The sequence below is a fragment of the Protopterus annectens genome, chromosome 2.part0, assembly GCF_019279795.1.
Source record: "Protopterus annectens isolate FY-2018-M chromosome 2.part0, PAN1.0, whole genome shotgun sequence".
NCBI lineage: Eukaryota > Metazoa > Chordata > Ceratodontiformes > Protopteridae > Protopterus > Protopterus annectens.
In genome coordinates this window covers 351793846-351817611 of record NC_056728.1, presented here as the reverse complement: position 1 = coordinate 351817611, position 23766 = coordinate 351793846, and the positions used below count along the sequence as shown (strand labels likewise).

General features: G+C 42.0%; 1 long non-coding RNA gene across 2 annotated transcripts in view; it reads right to left on the bottom strand.

The window, feature by feature from the left end:
• Nucleotides 1-22439, bottom strand: part of LOC122793720 — a 244816-nt gene extending 222377 nt beyond the window's left edge. Inside the window, exons 1-2 of one of the 2 annotated variants that reach the window (XR_006363513.1) lie at nucleotides 22285-22439; nucleotides 21518-21590 (exon numbers count right to left, since the gene is read on the bottom strand). This is a non-coding gene — a long non-coding RNA (uncharacterized LOC122793720). Of the gene's footprint in view, nucleotides 1-21517; nucleotides 21591-21687; nucleotides 21927-22284 lie in introns of those variants that run through there. The other variant, XR_006363514.1, reaches the window with a different exon arrangement.
• Nucleotides 22440-23766: the final 1327 nt, after the last annotated feature.

Here is a 23766-nt window from a genome sequence, read left to right as displayed (position 1 = left end):
TTGGGTGATGTAGTGGGTGAGAGATCCCAAAAATAATTTTGCTTTACACACACATATTTAAATTTGCCAGGGGTGAGGTTAAAACCTCTAACAATCTTTTCGTACCATTATGGTTACGCATTTACCACATGCACCATTGACCTTACATAGGTTCATAGGTTCATAGGTTCATACTAGGCTATCTGCCCTAGGGCATTTATAAGCCTAGCCAGAGTGTGTTTGGCTTTCGCCACCCATTTTAAATTAATTTTGGTATGCCTTTTTTTTGAGGTTAGTATACTGTGCCTCTGTCTAACAGTGACACAGAAATGATAGCCGGGGTAAACCTACAATCTCCCCTCCACTCATCAAGATTCCTGTTGAAGAGAGTCAATGTGGGACTCTGCCTAACCTGGACTGGGATTTTATTCCAGAGTGAAGGGAGCCTCTGGGTTATGAATCTGTCCCTCCAGCATGTCCTATTTATTTCAGTGCTGAGGTTCAAGTCTCGGTAGCGTGGCTCGATGGGATTTGGATTTTCTGAGGTGCAGCATGTCCATTAATTCCGGGTTGGACATGGCTTTATACGTCAGGCACAGATCGCCTCTGAGCAGGCGGTATGCCACTGAGTAGAGCTGGAGTTTCTTTAACCGGGCAGCATATGGCATCTGTTTGAGCCCTTTGATCCTCTTGATGAGGTACTTTTGGGGTCTTTCCAGTTGCTGCAGGTGTCTGGTAAAGGTACATCCCAAAAGGGGCATTGTACTCAATTATGGGCCTGATGAGGGATGAGTAAAGAGGCATGATGACCTCCCCTGATCTAGATGTGAATCCCTTCATGATTAGGTGGGCTATATAAAATGTTTTTCTAACCACTTTGGCCACGTGGTTGTCAAATGAGAGACTGCTATTAACTTGGGTCCCCAGGTCCCAATTGACTTCTTCTGTACTTAATGGATTACCACCTATGTGGTAATTTGTGGGCACTTTGTTTTTGCCAAAGGGGATGACTATACACTTTTTGGCGTTTAGCTTGAGGCCATGGCTCTGGCACCAGTTGTCTGTTTCTATGAGGCCCTTTTGGAGGATGCTTGTGTCGGCTGGAGAGTTGATTATGGTGCCCAGTTTGCAGTCATCTGCGAACTTGGTCAGCCACAGTCCTTCCGTGTTGGCCTGTAACGAGAAATATATACCGAACAAGAGAGGTCCCAAGACTGAGCCTTGTGGGACGCCACTTGTAACTGGTTTGGAGTCTGACATGGCTCCAGCAATTCTAACCATGTGGGTTCTGTCCTTGAGCCAGTTTGCAACCCATTTAGTGACATAGGGGTTTATATTTAAGCTGGTGAGCTTATCTATAATGCCCGAGTGGGGTATTGTATCGAAGGTTTTGCGAGGTCCAGGTAGGCTGTGTGGACCACCTTCCCCTCATCAATGGCCTTGGTGACTGTTTCAAAGAAATCAACCAGGTTTAGAGGCAGGATCTGCCCTTAACAAAGCCAAACTGGGTAGGATCCAGTGTCTGTAGGTCCCCAATATCTTTATTTATGAGGTCCATGATGATCCTTTCCATAGCTTTGCAGACCAAGCTAGTCAGGCTTATGGGCGATAGTTTCCAGGATCCGTTGAGGCACCACCTTTGTGGAGAGGGACCACTGTTGCTGTACACCACTCTTTGGGTACATATCCTGTAGTAAGGCTAAGATTGAACAGTAGTTTTATGTTTGGGTTTAGCTCTTCTTGTAGTTCATGTAGGGCAGCCGGGACACCATCTGGTCCCATTGATACTGTGTTTTTGCTTTGGAGAGGCGGCTCTTACCTGAGCATCTGAGATGTCAGGGGGACAGCACTCTGTTGGGATAGATATTTGCCCTTTTGGTGGGGAGAAGTTTGCACTGAACCTGTCAGCTAGGATGTTGGCAATGTCTGTGGGCTCGGTGTATTTTTGTCATTTTGGACTAATTCTGAGCATATCTGGGAATTCCCACCCAGGTTCCTAACATAACTAAAGAAAGCCTTGTGATTATCCTTAGTGTCCTGTGCAATTTTTCTCTCGAAGCTGGCCTTAGACGATTTTATGAGTGCCCGTAGTTTTTGCTAATACTGATCAGAGATGCCTTCCCTTTTTGGGATTTTGCTCTGTCATGTAGTAGCTTCCTCCTTCTATTGTATAGTTTGTTTATGGCTGGGGTCCACCAGACAGGACGTCTGCCTTTGGAGGATTGGGTCTTGGTTTTATTTGGGATTGCATGATCCATGCATTCCTGAAGGTGTTCATTGAATGCGTTTATAAAGGATTCTGTGGTCTGGGCCGTATTTTCCACAGGCCCGGGGGCTTTGAAGGATTCTGCCTCAGTTTTGAGGTGTATGAAATTTGCTTTAGAGAAGTTTTTCACTGTGATTTTCTGGGCAGGGGGTGGGGTCGGGATGTGAATATCCAGTGAGATTAGTTTATGGTCTGACCTTACCAGTGAGGGATACACTTCTGGTCTGGAGCATAGTGTCCCCATGTTGGTGATGATCAGGTCCAGTATGTTTTCCCCTCTTGTGGGAGTGGTAACAAGTTGTTCCATAGCATTTGAGTTTATAAATTCTAGGAACCTTTGGGCTAAGGTGTTGGAGCTAGAGTAATGTTCCCAGTCTATGTTTGGGTAGTTGAAGTCGCCCAATATAATGGTGTTTGGAGAGACCTTCATATTTTCCAGTATTCTCAGGAAGGCCGAGTGGGGTTCCTGTGTTTGGGAGGGTGTTCTGTAGCAGGCTATAAACTGGAAGGCAGTTTTACCCACTGTTAGTTGCACATGGATAGCCTCTGATGCTTCTTGCTGTGCCACCAACCTGGAGGTGTGGGTATCTTTGATGAATATTGATACTCCCCCTCCTTTTGTGGTTCGGTCCAAGTTTTGGGGCCGAAAAGCATGGTATGAGGTATAACCTGGTAGTGCTGGGGTGCTCTCGGGAGCCTTGAACCAGGTTTCTTTTACTGCACAGATATCGGTGTTCTCCATGCTAAGGAGAGTTTTGAGTGCGTGCATCTTGAGGTTTAGACTTCTAGCGTTGAGTAGCATTACTCTTAGTTTCTTATCCCTTGTGATACCTATGGAGGTGGGTTTGTCTTTTGAGCCTTGCCTAAAAAAGGCACTATGGGGGTAGCAAGAGCCTTTGCCAATATCTGAAAGCCCAGGGGTGACAGGTGCAAGCCGTCCCTAGTGAAGCATCGTGGCTTGTCGAGCATGTCATCCCAGGCTGACAGGCATTGGATCCCCTTTGAATGACACCAATACTTAAGCCAATTGTTGAAATTGATCATCTTGTCTTCATATTGTGGCATCATACTTGGTGAGGGTAAGATGCTACTCAAGGTCAGGGTCATACCGGCCTGGGCTACATGCTCAGAGAGCTCCTCTATGTCTCTTTTCATGTAGTCCAGGGAGGTACGTCTCAGGTCATTCACACCAGCATGGACAATGACTGAGTCATATTTGTGCTTGCCTTGGAGTGACCTGAGTGCTTGTGTTATGTGGCGGATCCTAGCGCCCGACAGGCAGCTCACCGTGACCTTCTCCTTGTTCAGCCTGGTGAGCGGGACGTCAGTGTGCCTGATGATAGAGTCACCTATTACAAGTGTATCAGGTGTGTTGTTTAGCCTTAAGGGTTGTGACTGTTCGGCACACTGGCTTTGTGAGCTATGTGTTGCACTTGTTTTGTTTTGGGGTAGCGGTTGCTTGGGTGTCTGCTTTGGAGGTCTCTGCTGCTTAGGCAGATTTTTATTTAGAGCCTCAGTATGTTTTGTGTGTTTATGTGTTTGGTTTGTTGTCGTGGTAGGTCTATGTGAGACTGGAATTGTAGTGAGTGTGGTTTCCTTCTCCTCCTGACTGGTTACGCCAGTACTGAGTTGAGAGAGCTTAGCCTCCAGTTTGGCTATATGGTTGCATCTCTCACATGTGTTGGAATTTGTTGGGAGGAGGAGAGGATTGTCTGTGTACATGAGGCAGTTGTAACATTGCCTCAAGATTCCCAGATTCACCAGCTGGACCAGAGAGGAGATTGACAACTGACCTTTGGACATGCTAGAATAGTATTGGGAATTCCTTTATAATTGAAAAAAAGGGTTAATGGGGAACAAGATACTCAAAGGGAGTTTGTGAGGGTGTAGTGCTTTTCATTTTTTAGAGCTGACTTATATAATTGCTTTAGTGAGCAAGTGCCAGGTAACTTAAATGCAATGTGTTACAGGTAACTTAAATGCAAAAACGACAAACAGTAACTTTCTTTCAAGTGAAACAAGGAAATAAGTACAGTAAGCAATGCAGATATCACTAGGGATCCACAGAAGTGCTAAAAGGTCGCGTTTTAGGTGGAATTAGCATTTCAGGGAAATAAACAAACAACAAGCATACAAACAAAGCTAGATTCAGCAGGCCTGGATCTAGTCTATGCTACAGCAAACAAGGTGTACCAATTTCAGTAAGAAACAGTTAGAATATGCAGGCACTATAAGCCTTTAACCAGAAATTCCCAGCTCAGAAGGGCAGAGTCCAGCCTCTCCTCCCACAAGAGTGCAGACCGCGATCCTTCTTAATGTAAAATAACTGGCCTGAAGCCCAAATGCTTAAACTAGAACTAATACACTTTTAGAATAACAGACACTGAGCCCTCAATCAGCAGTTCCCAACTTAGAAGGATGTAAGCTACCTGTCCTGCCACCACAGTGCAGGCCACAAACCTTCCTAATGTAAAACAACTGGTCTGAAGCCCAAGTGCTTAATCCAAAAGACTTAGAAATGATAGCTACACTTTAATCAAGTTACTACCAAGCAGTAATAAATACAACTGAATACTTTAAAGAATGCCTGGATTAGTGCTCAAGTTATACAAACAAAGCTAGATTCAGCAGGCCTGGATCTAGTCTATGCTACAGCAAACAAGGTGTACCAATTTCAGTAAGAAGCAGTTAAAATATGCAGGCACTATAAGCCTTTAACCAGAAATTCCCAGCTCAGAAGGACAGAGTTCAGCCTCTCTTCCCACAAGAGTGCAGAACACAAACCCTCTTAATGTAAAATAACTGGCCTCAAGCCCAAGTGCTTAAACCAGAATTAATACACTTTTAGAATAACAGACACTGAGCCCTCAATCAGCAGTTCCCAACTTAGAAGGATGTAAGCTACCTGTTCTGCCACTACAGTGCAGACCACAAGGTTTAGGGTTGGCAACAGGTACTTCTAAGGTGGATGAAATCTGCATGACTGCTAAAGTCAGGCACTGAGATGTGCACTGGGTGTAAATGGGGCCAAAATCTTTGAGGTATGGCCATACACATGTGCACACACAAGCACTTGCCATGGATGAGATTCAAACTTATACCTATGTAGTTATTGCTACTACATTGTTCTGCATTTATGGTATGCACCGTGGAGCTTACATGTTGGAGAGCTGTGCCAAGTTATCTTTTTCAAGGTGAGTAACATTAGCAGCAGTGCTAAAGGAGGGGTAAGGGGAGAGTAGTAAGTGTGAATGTCCATAAAATCAGGTATCATCAAAGACACACATAATCTCTCATACAAACGCACACAGTTTCACAGTTGCCATGTCTGGGATTATAATTCCTACCTAACTAGTATGCTACACAATAGTATTACACAGTTATCATAAGTTCCACGAAGCTTATATATTGGAGAGCTATCCAAAGATATCTTTGAAGGTGACTAACATCAGCACAAGTGCTAAAGGAGGGGTAAGGGGAGAGTAGTAAGTGTGAATGTCCATAAAATCAGGTCTCATCAAAGACACACACAATCTCTCACACAAACACACAGTTATCGCTAGCGCCACAGAGATTATAGGGCTGGCACTTGGCCAAAGGGTTATTTCAAGGTGACTGACATCAGCAGACATGCTAAAGTAGGGCAATGGGAGGTGTAGTGAGTGTGAATGGCATCAAAATCATTCCTCTCCAAACACACTCACACACACACACACACACACACACACACACACACACACACACACACACACACACACACACACACAGAGTTTCACAGTTGCCATGTTTGGAATTAGAACTCCTATCTAACTAGTTTTCTACACTACAGCATTACACACGTATCACAAGCGCCACACAGCTTATAGGGTTGAGACTTGGCCAGAGGGTTATTTCAAGGTGACTGACATCAGCAGGCATGCTAATATGGGCAATGGGAAGTGCAATGTGTGTGAATGGGCCATAAATCATTCCTCTGGAAACACACACATGCACTCAGTCCACACAACTTTGCATGTGCAGGACTGGGTATATAAATGCTAGATGAATACTGATTTGTACTATTGTGTTACACAGTTATCACAAGCACCACAGGCACTATAGGGCTGAGGGCTACCAAAAGGAATGTCTACAGTGATTGACATCAGCACATCATGTGATATCGGCCAATTGGATGTGTGGTGGGTGGGACAGGCCTCATAATGGAAATCTCTCTGTCAATGTCTGTCTCTCTCTTCCCCACATCTGTTTGTCTGTATGTTTGACATATTATAGTGTGTTGGCCTTGGATATGTGTGAGTATTCGTATCCAATGTGTGTGCAAAGCATGAATGGTGCACAATGTGGTGTGTGTGCATAGATATCTGCGAATGACAAATATGTATAGTCCACTGTCTTGTCAGACATGGGCTTCATTTCTCTAAGTGTAGGAGCATGCCCAGAATGACCTTCTGTATTAAGTGTGTAAATCCATTCCATGTAGGGTTGTACTCCAGTCCAGGGTTTGGTGTTCTACACCTACAGCTAGCAACCTGTTTCTGCAGGATATCTGTAGATAGGTTGGCAATATGGAGTCACAATGGGTGACAGATAGTGAGATACTGTAACTATTGCTGTCTGTGCTGCTTGTGTTACATGTTTGGTGTTAGCAGAGATATTCAGACATATGTACTGTTTTACACTGTGATGTATTATGTCATCAACTACTGACATATATACTTATTTGCTCACAGTTATTTTCTGGGAAATACAAGATGAATGAAGTCATGTCCAGTATTGTGGTCTGCAGCCTACATATTCTTGCACACTCATGCCATTCTGGAGGGGTAGCTGCAGACACTTGCTGATGGGTCTGTGTAAATGGTCCAGCACCTTGGTACTATGGTAGCTGAGGATCCCCTTCTTGTACATATATCGATGTAACAGAATGGCAATATCCTGCTGTGCCATACCTCTCAGCTGTACAGATTCACCCAGGTTACCCAGAGGCAGGGCTCATATATCTGGTCCATTCCCCTTCACATTGTGGTTTACAAGCAGGTTTGTAGCCACTCATTACTGGGTTTGCAGCCAGGAGTAGTATGGACACATAGAGTTTCAGACTTCACACACTCTATGACATTCATGCTTCTACACCCCCCACTCTGTTATTCTATCCTCTTCTTAACATTATGCGAGCGATATCTGAGAACTATCCCTATAGTTGGCCCTTCATCCCAGCAGTATTTAGGGGTTGCTCCACAGTTCATGCAGTAAGACATGGTGGGCATGCTACTGGGATTTGTCAACATGGCCTTGCATTTGTGTTCTGTTGACTGTGTTATGTTGTTAGTTGGGATCCCCTCAGATACTATATATTGGCACTACGGGTGAGGCACAGACCTTTGACAGAGGACTTTAGGCCATTTGGTAGTGATGCAGGCCATCTGTAGCAGGCCACTGCATTCTGTCACTCCTACATTCCCGGGCTGCGAGACAGTGGATTCCCCTGGGGTGACAGGGTAAGTGTGCGAGGTGTTAATGGCAAAAGTTCCTGTCCATATTAGTCCAGTGGTCTGTGTGCAGGCAGGGTGCTGCTTACAGCTAGGGACACACCTGCATGGGACTCTTCTTCAGCATGCTGCATTCTGTGTGTATTCCCATACAGAAGTGGGGTCATACTGTACTTATTCCCAACAGCAAGGATATGACCTGTGATAAACCTGTGGCTGATGATGGGGTGATCTGAGTGCATGTGTGATATGGAAGCTACTTCTAGCTGACTCACAGATATACATGGGACATTCCCCTTATGCTGCCTTGTGTGGGGACACAGGCAGTCTCTCATTACTTCATAACTGTGCCTTTTGTGGTCTGCCAGTGATTGGCCAGACTACATCAGTATTCCATACTACACAGACAACTAATGTGCTGCTAACCTATCTGTACAATTCCAGTGTTGTGTGCAGTTGACAGTTACATTTTATGTACTCTGTCTAGCGTACTTCCACCTGTGTACTGTGTGTATGTCTGGGCCCACATTCATGGCATGTTCATCTTTCCAACGGTGACAGATATTGACATCTGGACAGTGAGTATCGATAACTGCTGACATGGGTATTGCTGAGAAGCATTATGGTTGGTACTGCAGTTGTTGGAACATGGCCCTGTCATCCACAGTACTGCCCATAGGCCACCATCCATGCCTACATGCTGACCAATTCCAATCAATATTGAACACACAACAACCTAACACACGGACTCCTGCATATTGTACACATGCAGCAATCTATCCTGTAGATTGGGCCAGCTCAGGTAATCTGTGCTCCATTGTTATTACACCTCACACTTACATGTTACTGCATTTTTACATAGGATTGTGGGCGGGGGGCACACCTGATGACTTTAAACATTTGCTATGACTGTACTGGTATTTCAGGTACTCTGTTGGCTTCCATTTCATTTTGTATTCTGACCTATCATGCAGACTGGAGGCATAGCAGTTGAGTACAGATCTTAGGTTTTATTGACCTACATTTCAGTTTCAGACTTCTTACATTTCAGAACTAAAATACAACTGCCAGACCTGTTGTAGTCTATCTGTGTAGGTCTGGAGGGGGTTGTTAACCATTGTCATCAATTGGAGGCCTTAGCCCAACCTTTCTTTATGGTCATCTACACCTGCCGTGCTGGCTGAGGCTGGTGGTGGGTATGTGTGCATCACTGACATGCATGTGTGTGTCCTATGGAGACACATTTTGGCATCCACATATACTGCAGTGGGATTTATCACCTTGTCTAGTACTGTCTAGTATGTTGACACCTGTATTTGTTATGGATTTCATGCTGCCCATATAGGTGTCCACTATCTGCTGCCATCCCATTCAGCCACCCGATTCCCTTGCATGCTCACGTCCATACCATAGACACAACTATCAGAACATACTACTCAATTCAGCAATTGATTGGAAGAGTGACTTACCTTGTGGCTGTGCTAGTATTGAGGACAGTGCTGGAGTGCTGACTACGTCGGATGCACATAGTACACTCCTTATACATGGTAAAGCACAGGTAGTGACATGTTTGGCATCTCTTTTACTGTATGTGCAAGTCAGAGATAGGTGTCATTCCCTGGGTTCCTACCGTGTCAGTGTATGTGCTATGCATTGCCTCTTTGCCAAGGCCTGGGCATACTGGGCATGCCTCCTTCTGCCTACATGGGCAGGCTCAGGCAGTTCCTCCTCTGAGTCCCTCTGTCCCTGTGATGGCCTTGACAGTGTTGGGGGGCTGTGTGGCCTTGCCCCATGCTGTTCCTACTGTAGCTGTTTCCGCAGGATCATACTGTGTAGCATGGCACATGCTATGAACATTTGTATACATGTAGCTGAAGAGTACTGCAAGACTCCATCGGATATGTCCAGGCAGTGAAACCATGGCTTGAGCATTCCAAACATATGCTCTATTATGATTCTTCTTTATGCAAGTGCCTCATTATGGAGTTTTTATTCAGGTGTGTGTGTGCATTTCTGATGGGTGTCATCAGCCATGGCTCCAGTGGGTAGCCAGCATCCCCCACTAGGTGGCCATATGGGATGTCCCCACTGGCAAATGACTGGTGCAGCTGTGTCATATGTAAGATGTGGGAGTCATGATAGCTTCCAGGGCTGCCAGCACACACATTCAAGATAATGCCCTGGGCATCACACATGATCTGGCAGTTGATGGAGTGGAAGCCCTTGCGGTTTATGTAGACCCTACCCAGTTTGCTGGGTGGTGCTTTGATATGTATGTGTGTGCAGTCTATAGCACCCACTATCTCAGGGTATTCTGATATTTGGTGGAAGACATGCATATTGATGGTCAACGCCTCACGGGTGTTGAGGAAATATATGTGCTCACCAGCATGTGCTGACATGGCATCCAGGAACTGGTAGAGTACCCTGGATGCTGATGCCTGTGAGATCCCCATGATATCCCCAGTTGCCCTTTGGATGGTATCTGTGGCTAGTATTCTTAAGCCTACACATACCTTGGTATCCACTGGGATGGGTTCCCCTCTGTTTGTTCTATGTGTGAGGCGTGGCCGGCACAGTTCAACAATTTGCTGTACAATGTCCCTGTCCACCCTATAGCACTCCACTATCTCCAGCTCATGTAGCCCCTGGTAGGTTGCCCTGGGTCTGTACACTCTTCTCCTTCTCCTCACTGTGGGTTGGTCGTCAGCATTCACATCCTCATCACCCTCAGCCTCTTCCACATATTGATGTATGAGAACAACAGCAGCCATTAACATTTTGTTAGTTTTGTCAGGTAAAACTTCCCCATCTGTGTACACTGGTGATGTAGAGTTTGTGGGAAAAAAACAGACTGGAAGGTGTTTGCATAGTTTATAGTAGTGTGCTAGGCTGTGCCATGTGTAATTGCCTGATTCTGATACATTTCACCTGCCAGCTATGCTAGTTCTCCTTGATTGCTTTCCTACTGCTGTTTTCCCTTCCCATTGCCTTCCTGTTTAAGTCACAAGGTGTGGCACACATACTGCGTACTCAGATGTGAACAGAGCTGCTATTTCCTGTTTTTTTTTTGTTTTTTTTGTCTCAAACCCAGTGCGTGGCGTGCACACCCATTTAGGCAATGTAAACACTGTTAGGCAGCCTCAGACACACCCCCTTCCTTAGCTGTGCTTAGCTAAGGGCAAACATGGGCCACAGAGCTCCACTAAGCTTACAGTATGCATGACACTCCCCCTAATGAGGTCATCCACCTCTTAGACTTATACAGTGGTGTTACTGCACCTACACGGTTGGGTGCAAGCTTACACTGATAGGAACTCTGTGATTCAGTATCAATATATATATATATATATATATATATATATATATATATATATATATATATATATATCTCAATATAATGAATAAACATTTATATGTTACAGTTTGCTGACTCTTTGATATTTGTTACTGCAACTTGGATTTTTGGAACCGCGCAATTGCCCTACCTGCAGGGGTTGCCATTTTCTTATCAGTATCAATCCCCTCATTTGCATAAAACAGAATGCTAATTCATAGTTACCACACTCACACCGAGCCTTCCCCCTTAGCAACCACTATTCCCTGGTATTGTTGTCTTATGCATGTCATTGACTATTATGGAAAAGTGCTGATTTGGGTTTAAAAGCTTAGTTCCAACTTTTTTTCTTATTTTCGGGCCGATCCCGTTTGCGCATAGCTGCCCTACGCTTAAATGGCCGAGATCGGCCCCAAAAAAAAAATAAACTTGTTTTTTTATAAAATTGTAACTATTTTACATGCCAATGGCCATGTATTTGCGTACTACATTGAATACATGCTTTCTTTCGAGCTGTCATGCCTCCGTTTTGTAATTTGCAGAAATGTATTCGGTTTGTAACCGAATACATTTCAGCAGGTTATACTATTCCTGCACAGATGCCTGCCTGCCTGCTTCCTGGATCGATAATTCACCTCATTTGCATGGTTTTCACCAGAAAATGAGGTAATTAACATATAACAGTGGTGTTCATGCAGCAATAGTGTAGGAGCCCTCGTGCACATCCCGGGAGCTCGTTCCTGGATCGCTTGTCAGCCATATACTGCATGCAGCAGCTATTGCACTGTTCCTGCACTCAGTGCAGAGCTTTCTGAATCCCGGGGTTACAGTAATAAGAAACCATACAAATATAAATAGCATTTCTTAGTGATAGAAATATGCAGAGTACAATGCCATTATGCAGTGAAAATAAAGTATATAAATGGATAATTTGTTGAGGACATTCAATATAAACAATCATGACACACAGTATATTCTGTACAATATGAAGGAGATTATACTTTTGCCTTGTGGAACATTATATTAATATAGATAGTTACCCTGTGCATCAGATGCATAACTTTATTATCCCTGAATCCCAAAGATAGACAACAGAGATATTTCAGAATTATTATCCCTTGCACAGGGTGTCATGTGGGGGTGCAGGAAGCCAAGGCTGACACAAAAGGTTGACTAGTGTGTGTGTGAGTAAGCAAGGGAAGCAGGCAAGATGGACCATGTAAATGTGTCTGTAGGTGCCCTCAGTGTGACATTGGTGTGTGAGTGTCTGCATGAACACAGTCAAGCTCAGTGCTAGCCCTACATGTCTATATGTTGGACAGCTGTGAGCTGTGCATGGTAGAGCTGACAGTTCATTGTCTCCAGCATCAAACAAAAGAACTGGCAGTGCAGGAGTTGCACTAGCACCTCTACACCCAAGGTCAGATGCTGTGCTACTACCTGAAGGTGACCAATGTCTGCTGGGCATGCTTCCTTCACGGGAACACCCAAGACCACGACTCCATGGCCTGCAATGTCTGGGTGTGGACAGCACACTCCCTGCTGGAGCAGTAGATGTACTGCCACTATGGGACCATGATCGGGCACAGCCACATTGGCTCTCAGTAGATGTAGTTCCTGACCTATGCCCACAAGGCTGTCATTCCCCTCCCACCAGCCATTCCATCACAGACAATGTGCTTTCCATGACAGATACACTGTGCTCCATCACAGACACACACTGTTCCAATGTGTCATTCATCCGATCCAGGGAATCAACAACATTTTAGAGGCAGTCATGGATGTCAGACTGTGCTGCATCTATAGCCCTGACCATTCTTCTGGAGTTCCTTTGTGAACATGCCTGTGCCTTTATGATGGTCCTAAACATACATCGAGTGACAAGTGATGAAACACTTCCAAGAGGTGGTGAAGAGACAGCAGGCCTCCTTTGAGTACCTCCTATCAATCTGCCTGAGTGGCACCTTGCCAACAGTTTGGCTATGGCCAGTGTCAACAGTCACTGAAGCTGCAGTAGCCACACTTCCCTGGTCAAGGTCCTCACCCTCCAGCTGTCCAATATCTATGGCATCAGTGGGCTGGGTATGCGCGGTCATACTGGCTGTGTATGGTGATAATGATGGGGATCACTGGATGTCAACCTCTGTGTCAGAATCAGCCCCTGCAACCCCTGGTTGTGCCTCACATTGGCCACCATCATCATCAGAGTGTGATGAGACATTGACATCAAGTGACATAGGGGACAGAGAACCACTTCCATGTTCATCTTTGATAAAAGGAAGGAAATCAGAAATGCATTAATACCTGCACTACTATGCTGCTACATATGTTAATCAATTTACACTGTTGTCACTATTACATAAGTCCATACCTCTCAACCTCTTAGAACAAGAAATGTGGACAAAGCCATGAATAATGGGTGGACAAAGGCCCAAGAATAGACACCACTGTGACATATTGCCATTACAAACCTAGAAAGGTGATAGAATATCAGGTATTGCTTCACCATTACATTTCTGAAGAGTATGCAGTCTGAATGTGAGATCTTTGTTATTATTTTATGTCTTCAATCATTAAAGACTTGTCAGTAGTTTGCAAGTCAATCAGTAGTATCTTAAATAGAGGCCAGAGGTATGAGTCAAACATCGGGATGTTCAGCAAATATCTGTGCAGTTGACACGTATGCAGACAGTACAGCAATCCATACAGCAGGCCTGAGATGACACTTTAGCAGATATGGTGATAAATGTATTCTGTTTACCAGCTGCAGGAGCCCTAGATCTGTGGATTCCTGACAGTCATGAAAAAAGTAAAGGGAGAGGTAATGGCAATAGCACCACAGTTAACAGTATAACAGAGGGTAATACCTTCAACCATCTGTATCTACATTAACTGCAATGTTAACAAGAATGTGGCTGACAACCTGTAAATGACCTTAAAACTGTAGCTATCTTACATACCCCCACAAAAAAACAACCTGACACACATATAAACTATATACAGTACTACAGAATGAATGCAACAACATTCTACTGATGATCTAGCAAAGCCTACGTGGAAGCCCCTCCTGAGATGCAGGAGTGGCACCCATGTCCAGAACATAATGGCTGATGGACTGTTGGGAGCTGTTCTGTGTGGCAATGTTTGCCAGGAATTACTCGGCGGTGGTGTGAGGGTGTTCTGTTGCAGGCCCACCACCCGTGGCCTGACGATGACATGCCACTTCAGTTGCATGCCTCCTTGCAGCATAAATCATGTCCGTGGCTCTGTGTTGCACCTGCTCATAGCTGCGATTGTGTCACCCAATTGCATTAAGGTTTTGTACCAATTCGTCCCACAGGGCTGCTCTTTCTGATTTATTGGCCCACCCTCTGGACATCAGGACTACATGATATTGGCATAATGCTTCTATTATTAGGTCATTCTCTGCCTCAGAAAATGGGGGCCTACAGCGAGCAGGCATATTGTTCACTGAAAGACAAAATAATGATAGCACATATAAGGATCACATAAGTACAAATAAACTGTACAGATAAAGCAGTAAAGGAAGGCTCTCAGTATTCACCACTTGATTACAATTTAAAGATTTAACAGTGGTCAAAAAATAACACGGGGGTACAAAGCAAGGAGAGTAGCATGAGGAACATATCCTTGTTTGTGCCATAACAGGAACTCATCTTCTCCCCCCCTAAAAAAAAACAAAATAGCAGTCTGAAGGAAAATTATGCTAACCAAACAACAGTGTAATTTTAAAAGTGCTATCAAAGGAGCTATCCATGAAATGTGTACATAGTTATCAGCTATACCTTTGGCCCTCTCAACATCCTCTGTACCTCTCAAATGGCTGGAAAACAAGGCCATGTCATGAGTACAGTTCTAACAAATGCTTACTGATTTACTTCACATTATTCCAACGTACATTCCAACATATGCATTATTTAAGTCACAAAATGGATACATAACTGATGGAGTACAACACTCCTCTGTTGAAATATACTGTTTCAAAATGAATGCGTAACTGAGTTTCACTTATGAAACAACTCTCATCTACATTGGTTTGCCTAGCTACACATTTGCATTTTTATAATGGTGTACATTAGTAACTGAATGCATCAGACATAGTCTGTGCTTCAGAGATGCTAATTGCAGCATACACTGCTGAACTGCATGCTAATGAACTGATCCTGTGGCGCTACCCAACAAGCTATAAGGCATCAATGTAGACTCCATGCTCTTTCTTATATGTGCAGTGAGAAAATAGTGAAGTACAGGTACCATGTAAGCACAGATGGATTATTAGTAGCAGCTACATTTTAGATATATGTATATGTGCTACAGGCTGAAGCCAATTTTACTGCTGCTGCCAATAGCCATAGACTGAGAGGGTGAAGACTTTGCAGGCCAACAAAACAGTAGAGAAACTGTGGGACCTCTGGCAGCCTTGAGTCAGATACAGAGCCAGATGTAGGGAACAAATCCCAGTGGAAATTAAGGTATGTGTTGAAGTTAGTATGTTAGCCACAGCTACCCTAAACAGACCACTAGGGGACATACTTGCTGTGCCTTAGGTGTCAGCATCCAGGATCTTCCAAACATTCCTGCATGCTATGCTACAACATGGCAGAGAGCACATATATTTTTAATATACATTCTGAGGAGTTGGTCCCAAGTATCCTAGAACTGTAATATATATCGCACTACTCTCGAGTAATGTGTGCTATACATCACAGTCATGTACACATGAGAACAACACCTAGGGAACAGGGTAGGATCTACATTAACCAGTAGGTCTACCAATCACACAACTGCCAATCCATGTGTAATGTCATGAGATTCATCTGGAATGTGTTTGATAGTAACTCTTGCAGTTAGCAAGACTTCCATATGTGCAAAATTCCCCAACTGCTCCAGATGTGTGCTATGGGGGATATCGCCAAGGCTCACTTAGGTGTGGATGCACACTATGCACTGGAGTCATGGCTGATGAAACCCATCAGAGATACACACACACACACACCCATGAACACCTTAATGAGACACACAGTCTAACCTGTAATGCCATAGAGCATGCTTTTCAGCTACTCTACTCACAATGCCAGTGCCTACATACGTCTGGCCTAGAGTACAATTACAATCCACTGACATGTCCTTCAGTGCTCATAGTATCTGCTATGCTACCCAAGTTAATATAGTGTAAACAGCTGCAGCAGGGTCAACAAGGGGACAGAGAACACATTCTACACCACAGCAGCAGGAGGAACCAGCAGCAGGTGTGGTTGTAGGCAGACATAGCCATGCTCAGTACATCCTTACATTGGTTATGAGACAAGCCATAGGACACTGACTCTCCACCTACGAGGCTAAAACCATTCTCCAACAACACTATACAGCTGTACCAGGGGTGCATTAGAGATAACAGTTCTCAGCCATAACTAAATCATACAAGCAGCAGGATGCCAGACATGTAGAGTAACCAGACCAATACAGTCTTTTTAGTGTCATAGCAGACACACATCTTTGCTCCCCCACCCCCAAAGGAACAGTCAGTGTTTGTTTGTGACATCCAACCTGTCTTTCCTTAGTTGGCAATAGCATATCCCATTATCCCCAGTTAATATCCTTTGGCATTGTAAATGCAATGATATAGAATAGTGTACACATTGTATGTCTGAGAGTACTGGACAGATAATTGATGAATGACCAGGAAACACAGACATGTAAAATAGTGCTGTATACTTGCAAGCAAACATCATAGCAGGGTGTGTAATCAGTAAGTGCAGTATGCTAAAAGTGAAACATTTTACTACATGTACAGGTGACATAATATTTTATTATGACTGTACATTATTTTCAATTTGATTGTGTGCTGGATGTCCTTCTCAATTGTACAGATTTTTGCAGAATGTCCAGATTTTGTACTCATATATTTGGCCTGTTTCTCATAAAATTATGGTTTTCTGGCAAATCACTGAAGACAGAAAATAATGGCACACATTTAAGTTTCAGACTTCATATCCTTCAGAAAATTCATGTTTATGCATAACCTGTTATTCTATCCACTTTCTAAGTTCGTAAGAGCAATATTTAAAAAGTGTTTAAAAAGTGTCCCTATTTTTAGGCCTTTGTCCCCCCATTATTTCTGCCTTTGTCCAGATCCTTTGTTTTAACAGGTTGAAAGCTATGGTGCTGGATGACTGTTGATGCTTGCTACAAAGGTGTATGTTTGAAACACAGGGTTAAGGCACCCATCCTGTGCTTGGCATGTGCACTGGATGTTGAATTGGATTGTAGAACTATGTAGGGATATTTCCTGTGTAGTAGCATGGTCTACTAGTGTACGTGATACATTGATTTTATCTTCTGCCTATTATCACTTGTTTTTATTTCAGTATTTGGAGCCACTGGTTGCAAGTTGCTATGCATAGCACAAACAGCCTCAGTTATGCACAGCAGATTTGCATGCACAGCAGCAGTGCACAGACTGTAGAAGTTGACCACCCAGGTAGCAGATGGGAACCAGACATCTAAAAATAGACCTGGTTTGCATTCTCTTAGTGTCAGTCTTCATAGCACAAACTGGCTAAGCCCATTGCACTGCATGTAAGAGACAGAATCTCAGAGTAAATATTAATGTAGTAGGTTTTCATGTAACTTCTCCTGTGGCTGCAGATGTTAAGTGTTGGCCTGAAGTTCACATGGTCCTGGGTCCTAATACAAGGATTGCAACTTGTATTTTACTAATGTGACCTTGCATTACATAGCAATTTAATTAAATATCCACACTTATTTTTTAATCCATCTACTGGCAACAGCTGCGAGTGTAGGACTACCACAGATAAGGTCCAGATTTCTAATACAGCAGACATTTGCCTTTTTTCAGTGGTGTCCTACTTCACATTATAGTAACCTCAATTATAGCAATTAACCTAGTATTTCTTATATCCTAAGCATTTTCCTGATGGATGACCTGCTAGTATTGTCAGTCATGTACTGATATGATAATACTAAGCAGAGCGCACCATTTTTAAATGTTGCAAAATCCAGCAGTGTGCATTCTCAGTATCTGTCATAACTGGAATTGGTAGTCAAAGTCATTATACATAGGTTTTCATCTGCATTAGACATGTCTGGTGTTCAGGGAGAGGTTTTGAGATTTCGGTCTCAAAGGTGGGGTGAGCAGGAGTCCCAAGTGTTTGTTGGACTCCTAGTGAATGATTATGGTCCCTGGCTGTTGCAGGAGCACTAACATGGATCAGATTGCAAATCAGATGTATGGAATAGGTTGGCTGGGATCTGTCCGGTGTTATCAGTATCCGCCGCACTGATGAACAGTGTAGAAATCACTACCAAGACCTCAGGATGAGGAAGAAGGATAACCTTGACCACTGGATCGAGGAATACAAGACTGACAGCACTCCACAGATGTGTAAGTATCACTTACAGGCACTGTTTGTAAGAGGTAGTGGCTGCATTTGTTCATGATTGGTGTTCTTAATGTATTATGCTGTGTTCTGTTTTTTCCACCGTTAATGTAGGTTGATTACTGAATGAGTGAACCTATGAAGAAAGATTGAGAAGGATGCGAAACGCAAGGGGTAGTATGCTTCCAGACAGTATTGTTATTTCAGCATTAGGAGTAAATACAGCTTATTGTGGTAAACACTTGTATCACATTGAGTGTGCATTTGTCCATTGCAAAGCAAAAGCATGCCTGCATTAGTATGTAAGGTCAAACAACAGTCCAGTATTGCAGAGTAGACAGGTTGTCATTTAGAAAACCACATGTCCAAAGTATACAATACTTGTTTAAGTTGACATCAATATTGCAAAGTAAAGCATGACCTATAAACTAGGGACAACAAGAGCTTGCTGCAGTATGTTAGCATTATAACACCAAACCTGTATCTATAAAGTGTAAAAGGAAAGTGTGCTTGTATCTTATTATTCTGTATTCCAAAGGAAAGGTACAGTATTACATTAGTCACTGCTTGGGTTCGAATACCATACTCCCCAAGTTTAAAATCAGCTCTTTACAATACTATTTCAGGTTGTCATCAATAAAAATACAGTAGTGTTATGTATTCATAATGATAGCATTAGAAGTGCAGACTTCTGTTTATGTGGCTTGGATGACCTGCTGTCAGTTGTAATCAGTGTACATGGAACATGCATATGTGTAATATATACAACCATGAATGACTGCTGGATGCAATATGATCTGAACTATAGTGTGTGTCTGTGTTAACAACAGGGTAGTATTCAAGGAAATAAAGGTACTTATTACCATTTGAGAGTGTTAAAAGTAAAATGTAACATTCTTTCTTTTTTTTCTCTCACCCCACCTTTTCTCTTCATTTGTTTTTTTTAGGTATTTCTTATTTTTTATTATAATTTGTAGTGTTTTTATTATTTATTTATTTATTTATTTATTTATTTTACATTTGTTTATCAGGAAAGTCCGACTTGGAATGAAGCCAATTTTTAGAGGAGGCCTGGTGAGAACTCTAGACATATTATATTATGTGTATAATCATATTTCATTATCATAATTATTTTGTATTGCCTACGTTTGTTTATTATGAATAATTTTTTATTGTTTTGCTGTTAAATACATTTTGATTTCTTATTATTTATAATTGTGTTTGTAATTATATTGTTTACTATTTTTATATTAATTTATTATATGTTTAAATTTTATTTAATGGTATTCTGTCCATTATTTTGTGTTCTGTTTGATTTCATTATTGATTTTTAATTTTATTTATGTTATTACTACAGCACGGCAAGGTAGGCCAGTTCCCTGTCATCTGCCTACAATTACTTCACTGGCTACAACACCAAGGCCCAATACTTCTGGGCTGCAGCCTGGCAGCACCCCCCCTGCTGCCTCTGCCCTACCTGGACCCTCAGGTAGTTCTGCATCAGAGGCCAGGCCTGTGGTCCCCTCTAGGAACAGAGGCAGAGGGGATGCATTCATCATCCAAGCAGAGTTGCCAGGTGTGGTGCATAGGATTGTGCACCAGACCATGTGCACACGCCTACAGAAGTCAGCCATTGCAACCAGCTGTAGAATGATGGGACAGTATTGACAGTCCAATGGGTAAGGACTTGAGTCACATTGTTACAGTGCCTGATGTCCGTGGGACCTCAACCCCCCCAACCCCAACCCAACAAAGGTGTTCACCACCCTCTTGTGTCCTTCAGCAACCTTGTCTTTTGTCTTGTATGTCTTGTCTGTCTACAAATGCTTCCTCTCCCTCCCAACTTGCCTGCCTCAATGATAAATAATAAAAATGAAAAAGTATTTAACAACAAAACAATATAAAATTATATATAATAAACAAAACATAAGAAGTAATACCAAATAATATAATAATAAGAATATGATTATATAAATAATATAATAATAATGGTGATGATAATAATAACAATAATATTATTATTATTATTAATAATAATAATAATAATAACAATAAAAATAAGAAATACATAAAAAAGAAGATAAGGGGTAGGGTGAAAGAAAAAAAGTGAACATTAGTAACATCACAGATAATATACAAAGCTTTCTACAATTAATTTATTCTATTCTGTTACATTTTACTTTTAACAATACCATCTGCTATAAAGTTGCTTTATTATTTGGAACACTACACTGTTCTTAACACATACACACTATAGGACAGATCATATCACAGCCGGCAATCATTAATGGGTGCATACATTTCGCATATGCATTGTGTGATTACACCTGAAAGCAGGCCATTCAAGCCACAGGTCTAGAGGTCTGCACTTCAAACACTATAATAATTACATAATAGTACTGTATTTTTTTATTGATGACAAGCTAAAACAGTATTGTAATCCGCTGAGTTTTAAATTTGGGGAGTGTGGTATAACAACCCACAAGCAGTGACTATTCTAATACTGTACTTTTCCTTTGGAATACAACAATGCAATCACTCTTTCCTTTTACACTTTATAGATTCATGTTCACTGTTATCTGAGAATGTGCAACTGTTGCTTTGTGTTACAAACCATATTTCTCCACCTTTTAAAGCAGGATATCTTGACACATCATAAAATAATGGGTGTACAATGAGCCATAACTAGAAACATATTTCAAATATTGCTCTTACACACACATGGATAGTTGCATAGGATTTGTGTTAACATATACCTTGACACTCATTGTTTATTGACTTTAATATAAATTACTTGCAACACAACCATGAATCTTACAATGAACAGACTAAAACAGTGATTTTTAAATCTGGGTATTCAGCAGAAATAAGTACAGTTGAAAGCTATGCTACAGAGTAATGCATGCATACTTGCTTTTACTGTTCAGATATGCATTCCCAAGTTCATAGAACTGTATGATATAACAACTAATCCAGCTATAACTGTTAAGGCTGCAATAACAGTACTTTATATAATTATGCTTACATATCACATGCTTCTTCCATCCGGGTCAATTACCTCGCATGGGACCTCACATTCGAGGCCCACTCTTCTGCAGCTGCGAAAAGAGGGAAAAAGAGAAAAGCATTATGAATACCAGTTTTTACCATATTCAGCTTGAATATTTACAAGTACTCAATAAAATTAATACAGACACATCTCTGCGGTACTCTTTGCTTGACACTCCCTGATCCACCAATCAAGGGTATCCCGTTTTCTCCGGCAGAGGTTGTCAAAATGGTGACAACATTGTTCTCCAGTGCGTGGGATGCTAGTCACACTGATAAGGACCCTTACCAAACTAGACAAGGTTTCGATTTTATATTGCGAGCCAATATAGTTTTCCTGCATGAAGCAGGGTTCATGATCCGTAACCAGGAACCCAATAAATATCTTGAACTCCTGGACATCCCAGTACTGAGCTATGAATCGCAAACCCTCTACAACACCTGACATAAGTGCACAAGTTCAAGCTCAATGTCTAAAGTGCAATTTCTGTCAGTTCACCTTTAAATACCATGTTTTCCTGCCAATTGCACTTACTGAGAGTGTGCACTGTCTGCATTTTGATACATTTGAAAAAGCTGTGAACCGCTTACCACCATGCAAACACAGTAAAATAAGTATTGATTTGAGCAATGTTAAACTGCGCACAGCTTTTTCGAATATTCAATTCCATTGTTATTTTGTTAGAGTACCACTTTATTTGTATCAGCTGCAATGTCACAACAGTATAAATAAAGTTTACATACCCTGGAATAGAATCCAGGACCAGCTGCACTCCAGTTCAACACTCAACACATGTCACCACAAGATTAGTTACATGAAGTCACATATTTTAGTATTCATTGTTAAGACGATGGTATGAGCATAGCGCAGCCCCACTTACTGGGTTTGCGAGATGTCCAGCGTTGCTCAGCAATAGCAAATGAAAGCATTCAGTTTCTATTTTTAGATGTCTGGATCATGTCTGATATATGGGTGGTCCCATTGCGCAAGTGAGATAAGCATAACCAAACCCCCCTGTGCATTGTGCAACCATGGCAAACATAAAAAAAAAAAATAGGAGAAAACCCAAAGTGTACAAATATAACTAGTTCTGGCAATTTTTCCAGTGTTCTGGCTGATATTTTTGCAATGTTCTTCATAAAATGTGTGGTTTTGTAATAATTACTCAGGATGGAAGTTACTAAATAATGACAGGCATTTTTGTTTCTGACTTCATAATCTTCAGAAAATGCATGCTAATGCATAACCTTTTATTCTGTCAACTTTCTAAGTTTATAAGGGAAATACATGTCTATGCCCCTGTCTTTCAGTCTTTCCCCCACTTTATTTAATGGCTTTGTACAGATTTCTTGCTCTAAGAGGTGGAGAGGTATGGGGGCTGACTGTCAGTGCTCTCCTGTACATGGAGTCATTATCCATGTTGTTCTAAGAGGTTTCACAGCCAAAACTACTGGGATGTGCTGCAAAACCTTACTTAGGTGTGCCATGCATCATTAATATGCATTGGGCATTGCTGAGAGCACATCATGACCGTGTACACAGATAAACTCCATGTAGCCTCTACACGGAACCTACACAGAGTTTATTGAATCCTGTAGAGTGGGTATGTGGAAAATATTCAAAATATCAGCGGTTCTCAGTTGCTTAAAATATGCTGATAATGTTTTCCTCTTTCCTAAAATTAAGGGAAAAAGTCTTGCTAGAATTATATTTTAAATGGATATGGAAAAATACATTAAACAGAAAACATAAAAAGCATACACCAAAATGTTGTCAATAACTGAAAATAATAGAAAGATGCAAAAGTCAGCAAATGTCAAAAACAGAAGCTGCTTTTATTAGACACAGTAAGTGCCTTTCTGCAATTAGTATAAAGACATAAACCCAAAAATGAATGGAATTATTTGCTATAAACAAGAAGAATGTGGTTTAGCATTAATCAGTACAATAGTTTATCTTGCACCCCCAAATTAACTGAAGAAAACAAGGTACAGAAACATGACTGGAAGCATAAAATGTTAAAAGTTTAAAAGTTTAATAAGGTAAGTGCTTTCACATCAAATACTAGTGCTTCTACAGACCATATTAAAAAAAACTACATCAACAAACAATTTTAATATATTCACTCTAGTTGAAAGCAGCCAATACACATCAGACAAGGGTAAGAACTTAGCTACAGCTTGTATCATTTAAAGAGATATCATGCTTTCAGTGCGGGTTTAATA